The sequence below is a fragment of the Mandrillus leucophaeus genome, unplaced genomic scaffold (assembly GCF_000951045.1).
Source record: "Mandrillus leucophaeus isolate KB7577 unplaced genomic scaffold, Mleu.le_1.0 Scaffold645, whole genome shotgun sequence".
NCBI classification, from domain to species: Eukaryota; Metazoa; Chordata; class Mammalia; order Primates; family Cercopithecidae; genus Mandrillus; species Mandrillus leucophaeus.
The window spans coordinates 387,923-398,053 of NW_012106975.1; positions in this window are offsets into that span (position 1 = coordinate 387,923).

Below are 10,131 nucleotides of genomic sequence, written 5' to 3' on the forward strand. Positions count from 1 at the left end.
AAAAAAAAAAAAAAAAAAAAAAAGAGTCTATAAAATCTTACCTTATGGTCAAACATTAAAAATTGGATAAATATGTCTGTCTATAAGGTTTTATTAAAATTGGGTTTAACATTAATATCACACTAATATAAAGGTAAAATTTAGCTTATCTAGTATAAAAATCATACAGGAAGCATTGTTAAATGTAAAATGGCTTTTGGCTTTCTTTGGTTTAAAAATTAATAAAAATAGGTGCTAAAGGAAATTTCTTAGTAAAAAGGCACTAAGGACTGTAAAGTCCACTGCCAAGGTCCCCACATTTAAAACAAAAGGTCAATTTCTTAAAAATTATACACTTGGTTTATCTTCCACTTTCCTTTCCCTCAAAAACTATAAGTCTTTTAGCACATGTACCACCCCTAGAACTTCTGATAAACCAGCACCAGCCTGAAGATCACATACTCATTAAAGGGTGGAAAGAAGAAAAACTCGAGCCAGCCTTAGGAGGACCCTACCTTGTGCTGCTAACCACCAAGACTGCTGTTCCTACAGCAAAAAAGGATGGACTCATCACACCCACTCAGAAAGCGCCACCCACTCCAGAGTCGTGGGCCGTAGTACCAGGGGAAAACCCTACCAAACTAAAGCTAAGAAAAATTTAACTCTTTTCATCTATTCTATTACTCTCTTTTCTTTCCTCGTTCTATTGTTGACCATCTAGTTATTAACATAACCAAGTCAATTTTGCCCAAACTATTGCATTTAATGCTTGCCTTCTTATACCCTGTGGAGATTGCCAAGTCAAAGACAGCTTTCTACTTCAGAAAAGTACTTCTGTCCCTCCTGACTCTCCTCAGACTGGGCATTAGTAAACTAGGACCATTTAATCCGGGGAGATTTCGATAAAGACCCCAGAGCCAACCAGGAGTGTTGCCCCCCAATGTAGAGCTTTCATGCCATAGTTGGTCCAATGTTCTGTGGACCACTGAAGAGCAAGGATGGACTGCCCCGAACAGTTTTGGTACTTTCCTAAAACCATACATTCATTTTACTAGAGGATCATCAAAGTTAAAGACTTAAACAAAGTTAAAGACTTCAAACAAACTTTAAGTTAAAGACTTAAAACAAACAATTAAGACAGGACACCAAGATGCAAATGCCTGGTTAAAATGGATCAAATATTCCATCTGCACGTTAAACAAAAGCAATTGTTATGCTTGTGTACATGGCAGGCCAGAGGCCCAGATTGTCCCCTTCCACTAAGGTGATCCTCCAGTCGACCAGGCGTAGGCTGCATGGTAGCTCTTTTCCAGGATTCTACAGCCTGGAGTAATAAGTCATGCCAAGCTCTCTCCACTATTTCCCAAAGTCTGGCACCCTGTAGTTCAGCCCCCAAGGGCCATCCAGCTTCCGTCTCCCAACACTAAGTTCACTTTGTCCCTCTCACGACAGGGAGGAAACTTAGCATTCCTTGGAGACCTGAAGGAATGTGATGAGCTTAAGAATTTTCAAGAGCTTATCAATCAGTCAGCCCTTGTTCATCCCCAAGCGGACATGTGGTGGTATTGTGGTGGACCTTTACCGGGCACTCTGCTGAATAACTGGCGTGGCACTTATGTTTTAGTTCATTTGGCTATCCCTTTCACCCTGGCATTTCATCAACCAAAGGGAATAAAAATAAGACATTGTAAAACTAGAGAAGCCCCTTATGGGTCTTTTGACTCTCACATCTATTTAGATGCAATTGGAGCCTCGCAAGGAATACCAGATCAATTTAAAGCTTGAAATCAAATAGCTACAGGATTTAAGTCAATATTTTAGTAGGTGACAGTTAATAAAAATGCAGATTGGATAAACTACATCTATTACAACCAACAGCAACGAGTTTTTCATGAGTTTAAAGAAAAACTCAGGTCGGCCCCAGCCCTGGGGCTACCGGACCTGACAAAACTTTACATTCTCCTGTGTCAGAAAGAGAAAAAATGGCAGTTGGAGTTTTAACCCAGACTGTGGGGCCCTGGCCAAGGCCAGTGGCCTATCTCTCAAAACAACTAGACAGGGTTTCCAAAGCCTGGCCCCCATGTCTAAGGGCCCTGGCAGCAATGGCCCTGTTAGCACAAGAAGCAGATAAGTTAACTCTTGGGCAAAACCTAAACATAAAGTCCCCCCAGGCGGTGGTGACTTTAATAAATACCAAAGGACATTAGCTCATTAGCTAATGAGCTAACGAATGCTAGACTAACTAGATACCAAAGCTTGCTCTGTGAAAATCCCCGCATAACCATTAAAGTTTGCAACACCCTAAACCCCGCCACCTTGCTCCCGGTATTAGAGAGCCCAGTTGAACATAACTGTGTAGAGGTATTGGACTCAGTTTATTCTAGCAGGCCCAACCTCTGAGACCATCCTTAAACTTCAGTAGACTGAGAGCTGTACGTGGATAGGAGCAGCTTTGCCAACCTCTGCAAAGTGACTCTGAAGAAGACGATAAGCCCTGCTCCAGTCACACCTAGAAGCTGACTGGTCCGTGCACAGCCAAAGCATGAGGAAACTCATTGCGGGACTCATTTTCCTTAAAATTTGGACTTGTACAGTAAGGACTTCAACTGACCTTCCTCAGACTGATGACTGTTCCCAGTATATATACATCAAGTCACTGAGGTAGGATACAAGATTGCTACAGTCCTATTATTTTATGGTTATTATAAGTGTACCAGGACTCTAAAAGAAACTTGTTTGTATAATGCTATTCTATCTAAGGTATGTAGCCCAGGAAATAACCAACCTGTGTGTTATGACCCATTTTAAGCCTCCCATGACCACAGTTTTTAAAATAAAATTAAGGACTGGTCCTTTTCTAGGCAACACAAGTAAAGTAATGGCTAGGAAAGAGGAAAGAGGGGTCCCCAAGCATGTAACACTAAAATTTAATGCTTGTGCCACTATCAATAGCAATTGGCATGGAATTGGATATGGTTCTTTAATTGGAAAAAAAAAAGTTATACAGCAGGAAATAAGTATATCTGCCATGAATTAGGCTCATGTGCAAATGTGTGTAATTACTGGTCTTGTGTCATGTTCTACACTACTTAGAAAAAAGACGAAAAAATCCTGTTTAGCTCCAGAAAGAAGGCAGCCCCTTCTGTACAAGTGGAAGCTGCAACCCCTTGAAATTAGTAATTACAAATCCCTTAAACCCAAGGTGGGAAAAAGGAGAACACGTATCTCTGGACATCGATGGAAAAGGACTAGATCCTAGAGTAAATATCTTAGTAATAGGGGAGGTTCGTAAACTCTCTCCGGAACCAGTATTTCAGACTTTCTATGATGAACTAAATGTGCCAGTACCAGAGACTCCAGGAAAAATCAGAAATTTGTTTTTGCAATTAGCCGAGCATGTAGCCCAGTCTCTAAATGTCACTTCATGTTACGTTTGTGGAGGAATTGTAATGGGAGATCAATGGCCATAGGAAGCCTGAGAATTAGTGCCTACAGACCCAGTTCCTGATGAATTCCCAGCCCAAACGAATCACCCTGATAATTTCTGGGTTCTAAAAGTCTTAATTATTGGACAATATTGCATAGCTAGAGAAGGGAAAGAATTCACTCATCCTGCAGGACGACTTAGTTGCCTGGGACAAAAACTGTACAATGGTACCACAAAAACAGTTACATGGTGGAGTTCAAACCACACAGAGAAAAATTCATTCAGTAAATTTCCAAAGTTGCAGACCATTTGGGCCCACCCAGAATCCCACTGGGACTGGACAGCCCCCACTGGGCTATGCTGGATATATGGACGTAGAACCTATGCTAAGCTGCCTGACCAGTGGACAGGTAGTTGTGTTATTGTCACTATTAAACCGTCTTTCTTCCTACGCCCATAAAAACAGGCAAACTCCTGGACTTCCCTGTCTATGCTTCCTGCGAAAAGCAAAACACAGCCATAGGTAATTGAAAAGATGATAAATGGCCTCCTGAAGAAATTAAACAATACTATGGGCCGGCCACTTAGGCACAAGATGGCTCATGGGGATACCGGACTCCCATTTACATGCTCAACTGAATCATATGGTTGCAAGCTGTCTTGGAGATCATCACTAATAAAACCAGTAAAGCCTTGACTGTTTTGGCCCAGCAAGAAACTCAGATGAGAAATGCTATCTCTCAGAATAGATTAACTCTCGACTACTTGCTAGCAGCTGAAGGAGAAGTCTGTGGAAAATTTAACCTTACCAATTGCTGCCTGCACGTAGATGATCAGGGGCAAGTAGTCGAAGATATAGTTAAAGACATGACGAAACGGAAACATGTGCCTGTACAAGTGTGGCATGGATTTGACCCTGAGGCCATGTTTGAAAATGGTTCCCAGTGGTAGGAGGATTTAAAACTCTTATAATAGAAATTATAGTAGTAACAGGAACCTGCTTACTGATCCCGTGTTTACTACCTGTACTCATTCAAATGGTAAAAGGTTTCATCACTACTCTAGTTCACCAGAATGCTTCAGTACAAGTGTACTACGTAAATCACTATTGATCTGTCATGCAGGAAGCCATAGGTAGTGAGGATGAAGGTGAGAACTCCCACTAATAAAATGAGTGAGAGTCTCAAAGGGGAAGAATAAGGTAGGAGACCACCCCTCATATTGTCTTATGCCCAATTTCTGCCTCCAAAGAAAAAAGAAGTGGAAACTAAAAGGCAGAAATGAAATCCACAGGCAGACAGCCTGGTGCTGCGCCCTGGGCCTAGTAGTTAAAGATCAACCCCTGACCTAACCGGTTATGTTATCTATAGATTCCAGACATTGTATGGAAGAGCACTGTAAAAATCCCTGTCCTGTTCTGTTCCATTCTGTTACCGGTGCATGCAGCCCCCAGTCACATACTCCCTGCTTGCTCAATCAGTCATGATGCTCTCACATGGACCCCCTTAGAGTTGTGAGCCCTTAAAATGAACAGGAATTTCTCACTCGGGGAACTCAGCTCTCAAGACAGGAGTCTTGCCAATGCTCCCAGCTGAATAAACCCCTTCCTTCTTTAACTTGGTGTCTGAGGGGTTTTGTCTGCGGCTCTTCCTGCTACAGTAGTACTCCTTATCTGCAGGGGCTACTTTCCAAGACCCCCAAGTGGATGCCTGACATGGTAGGTAGTACCAAACCCTACGTGTACTATGTTTTTTCCTATATATACATACCTATGATAAAGCTTAATTTATAAATCACGCATAGTAGGAGATTAACAAGTAATAATAAAATAGAACAATTATACCATAATAAAAAGTATGGAAATGTGGTCTTTCTCTCTCTGTCTCAAAATATCTTATTGTACTATACTTACCCTTATTCTTGAAATGATATATGATGATAAAATGTCTATGTGATAAGACAAAGAGACAGATGCAGCTCTCCAGTGATTTTTATATTTTTCAGTCCAAATCTATTCTTACATTCGTCTAACTATCCATTACTTGCAGTAATTGGCTTGGTATCACTTGTTTTAGGGAGTCCCTCACTGAAGTCTTCGTGTAAGCTCAATACTTTCTGGCTCAACATGTTGCCATCAATTGAGACATGTTTTCTGTTCATGTCTTCCACCCACATCTTTTTTGTGGTGGTTGTTTTTTGTTTTTGTTTTTCTCTGATGAAGTTTCATCCTGTTGCCCAGGCTGGAGTGCAACTGGCGCCATCTCAGCTCTCTGCAACCTCCACCTCCCAAGTTCAAGCGATTCTCCTGCCTCAGCCTCTGCAGTAGCTGAGATTACAGGTGCAGGCCACTGTGCCCAGCTAATTTTTTGCATTTTTAGTAGAGATGGGGTTTCACCATGTTGGCCAGCTGGTCTCAAACCCTTGGCCTCAAGTGATCCGTCCACCTTGACCTCCCAAAGTGCCGGGATTACAGGCATGAGCCACTGTGCTCTGCCACCTTTTCCATCTTAACTAAGCACTTATCAGGCACTGTGGCCACAACTTTTGTAGTTTGAGTTGCAACAGCAAAACTAGCACAAATTCCTTTTTCCTTTTTCAGAACTTCACGGACAAAAGATCAGTTCTTACCACAGATCTTAGCAGTCACATATGGTTTCTTTTCTTTCCTTAAGTCAAGAACTTTGACCATTTCACTTAAAGGAAGCACTTTATGGCTTCTCTTTGGCATATCTGAATTGCCAGTATCACTGCTCTTGAACTTTGGGCCATTGTTAAGTAAAATAATGGGTACTTGAACACAAGCACTGTGATACTGCTGCAGTCAATCTGACAACTGATAAGATGGCTACTACATGACTAACAGGTAGGTGGCATAGACAGCATGGATATGCTGGACAAGGGGATAGATAATTCATGTCCCAAGCAGGATGAAGCGAGCAGCAGGAGATTTCATTACACTACTAAGAGTGGCACACAATTTAAAACTCATGAATTGTGTATTTCTGGAAGTTTCCATTTAACATTTTAGGACTGTGATTGACCTCAGGTAAATGAAACCAGTGAAAGCAAAACTGTGGATGAGACTGCTATATTTATTGACAACACCCCTGCTATAGGCCAAGAACTGCTCTAGACTCCAGAGATACAGAAATAAACAAGACGAACAAGTTGCCGCTCTAGTAGGGTGAGTGGGAGGAACAGGCAATAAAGTATAACAAAGTACAGGAAAAAGATAACTTCAAGCAGTGATAAGCTCTATGAGCAGTTGTGTCAAAGTTATTCATTCAACCAATATTTTCTGAACAGCCAGAATATATGAGCTACTGTTCCAAACCTTGGAGATACACAGTGAACAGGAAGGGGAAAGTCCCCACAAGCCTGTGGTTTACATTACAGTGAGAAAGACAGACGACAAAATAAATATACTAATGACAGGCAGTCATAAGTACTTGGAAGGGGATGGGGAAAGACTTGGAGAGGGAGTGATCAGAGAAAGCCAAGCTGAGGAATGACACTTAAGTAGAAATTTGAACAATAGCTGTATGAAGGTCTGCGGGCAGAATGTTTCAGAAAGTAGGAACAATAATTGCAAAGGCCCAGTTGTACGTAGAGGCTTAATGTGTTAAAAGAATAGAAAAAAGACTACTGCGCTCTTGTGGCTAAAGCACAGGGGAAAAGGGCAAGAGAGTGCTAAGAGGAAGAGAAGGAGGCAAGGTAAGGTAAGGTTATATGGGCCTTGTAGACCCTTGGCAAGGATTTTTGGGGTTTTTTGTTTTTTTTGTTTTTTTTTTGAGATGGAGTCTCGCTTTGTCACCCAGGCTGGAGTGCAGTGGCCGGATCTCAGCTCACTGCAAGCTCCGACTCCCGGGTTCACGCCATTCTCCTCCCTCAGCCTCCCGAGTAGCTGGGACTACAGGCGCCCACCACCACGCCCGGCTAATATTTTGTATTTTTTAGTAAAGACGGGGTTTCACCATGTTAGCCAGGATGGTCTTGATCTCCTGACCTCGTGATCCGCCCATCTCGGCCTCCCAAAGTGCTGGGATTACAGGCTTGAGCCACCGCGCCCGGCCAAGGATTTTTATCCTAATATGATGAGAAACCACTGGAGAGTTCTAAGCAAGAAAGTAGCTTATCTGATCTACATTTTTAAAATCTCATTCTGGCTATTTAGTGCACTGAATGTGTGAAAGGGAAACAAGTTTGTCAGAAGGGAGATCACACAGAGAGTAAAACAGGAGAATTAGTATGAAGGCAAAACCAACTGGGCCGGGTGTAGTGACTCACACCTGTAATCCTAGCACTTTGGGAGGCCGTGGAGGGCGGATCACCTGAGGTAGGGAGTTCGAGACCAGCCTGACCAACATGGAGAAACCCCATCTCTACTAAAAATACAAAATTAGCTGGGCGTGGTGGCACATGCCTGTAATCCTAGCTACTCAGGAGGCTGAGGCAGGAGAAACACTTGAACCCGGGAGGCGGAGGCTGCAGTGAGCCGAGACTGCTCCATTGCACTCCATCCTGGGCAACAAAAGTGAAACTCCGTCTTAAACAAACAAACAAACAAACAAAAACACAAAAACCCAACTGGATTTGCCTGATGCAGTATAGGTTCATAGATTCATAAAGGGTTCATAGGTTAAAGCTAGAGATACAATTAACAGATTATCTAATTAATTAAACCAGCTATTACCAAACTCCCAATGTACCTTGTATATATCTCTATCAGAATATTCATTACATACTCAGTTATCTTGAGGTGGGAAAAAAAATACTTATCACAGTCTTCCTTATGTGCTTAGCCAGTCACACCTTCGATCAAGCTTCTCTAGCCAGTGGCCCATAGGCCACATGTGGTCCAGAAAGGCATTGAATGCAATCTAACACAAATTTATAAACTTTCTTAAGACATTATGAAATTGTTTTTGCAGTTTTTTTTTATTTCATCTCATCAGCTATCATTAGTCTTAGTGTGTTTTACATGTGGCCCAGGACAATTCTTCTTCCAATGTGGCCCAGTGAAGCCAAATGATTAGACATCCCTGCTTTAGATTATAATAAAAGTGACAGATTTTATTTATTTTTATATCCCAACACTTTCTATTCTATAAATATCTGGTGGTTAATAAATGGTTCCTGAATGAATGACCTACACTATCATGACAGATTTTATTTATATTAGTCCAAATTTTACTAAAATCGTAAACCTCATCTCACACGCATTCCCCCTGAGATGGAATAGGAAATATAGGCTATTTCACACTCTTTTTCTTTTTTTTTTTTTTTTGAGACAGAGTCCCACTCTGTCGCCCAGGATGGAGTGCAGTAATGCCATCTCAGCTTGCTGCAACCTCCGCCTCCCAAGTTCAAGTGGCTGGGACTACAGGCACATGCCACCATGCAACAATAGTAGCATTTTTTGTAGAAATCTTAATCATATTCCAAAATTTCTATGAAAAGACAAAGCTAATTTTTGTGTTTTTAGTAGAGATGGGGTTTTGCCATGTTGACCAGGCTGGTCTCAAACTCCTGGCCTCAAGTGATCTGCCCACCTTGGCCTGCCAAAGTGCTGGGATTACAGGTGTGAGCCATTGAGCTGGATGATATTTCACATTCTTTATCTGCTATTTTATCCTGGGAAAATTTTAAAAGCTGGCACCATAATCAGTGGTAATGATTGAATTACCATAAAATTAAGATAGCCTCTGTCTCTTATCCTACTTAAAAACATGGTTGCAATGTCTAAACTAAAAGGAATACAGAACTTAGGAGAAAGAAATGATGAGGATAAAAAACAATAAGTGGTGTTTGTGTATTAATATAATTCTTGTTTTAACATACATGTTCTATTAGCCAGGCATGGTGAAACATGTCTACAATCCAAGTGACTCAAGAGGCTGAGATCAGAGGATCACTTGAGACCAGGAGGTCAAAGGCTGCAGTCAGCCATGATCATACCACTGCACTTCATCCCGGGGAAGAGAGTGAGACCTTGCCTCAAAAAAATATAATATAATAAAATACATAAGTAAAATAAAATATGTGTTATATTTTAAAAGTATAAACTGAACTGTTTGGGTTTCTGGTTTAGCACGTACAGACCTAAACGTAGCAACTGTTCTTACAACAAGTAAAAACCCAAACAAACTGAAAAATCAAAAACTCTTCTTAGATCCATCAAAGAAGTGAAGTCATAGGGCAAACCCTTAATCTTCCTGTTTTCATTGTTGCACCTTGTTTTTCTTCTCTGTTATGTCTAGTCAGCACAATAAGGCAAGAAAAAAATATTTATGGACTGGAAATGAAGTAATCAATTTTGTCTACATAGACTGTATTATTAGCAAAGAGAGGACACAAGGTTAACACACAAAAATTAATTGCATTTCCATATACCAGCAATTGCCAGTTAAAAATCAAAACAGTGGGCTAGGCACGGTAGCTCATGCCTGTAATCTCAGCACTTTGGGAAGCCAAGGCAGGCAGATCACCTGAGGTCAGGAGTTTGAGACCAGCCTGGCCAACATGGTGAAAACTATCTCTACTAAAAATACAAAAATTAGCCAGGCACGGTGGGGGACACCTGTCATCCCAATTACTAGGGAGGTTGAGGCAGGAGAATCACTTGAACCCAGGAGGTAAAGGTTGCAGTGAGACCAGATCGCACCACCACACTCCAGCCTGGGTGACAGAATGAGACCCTGTCTCAAAAAAAAAAAAAAATCCGA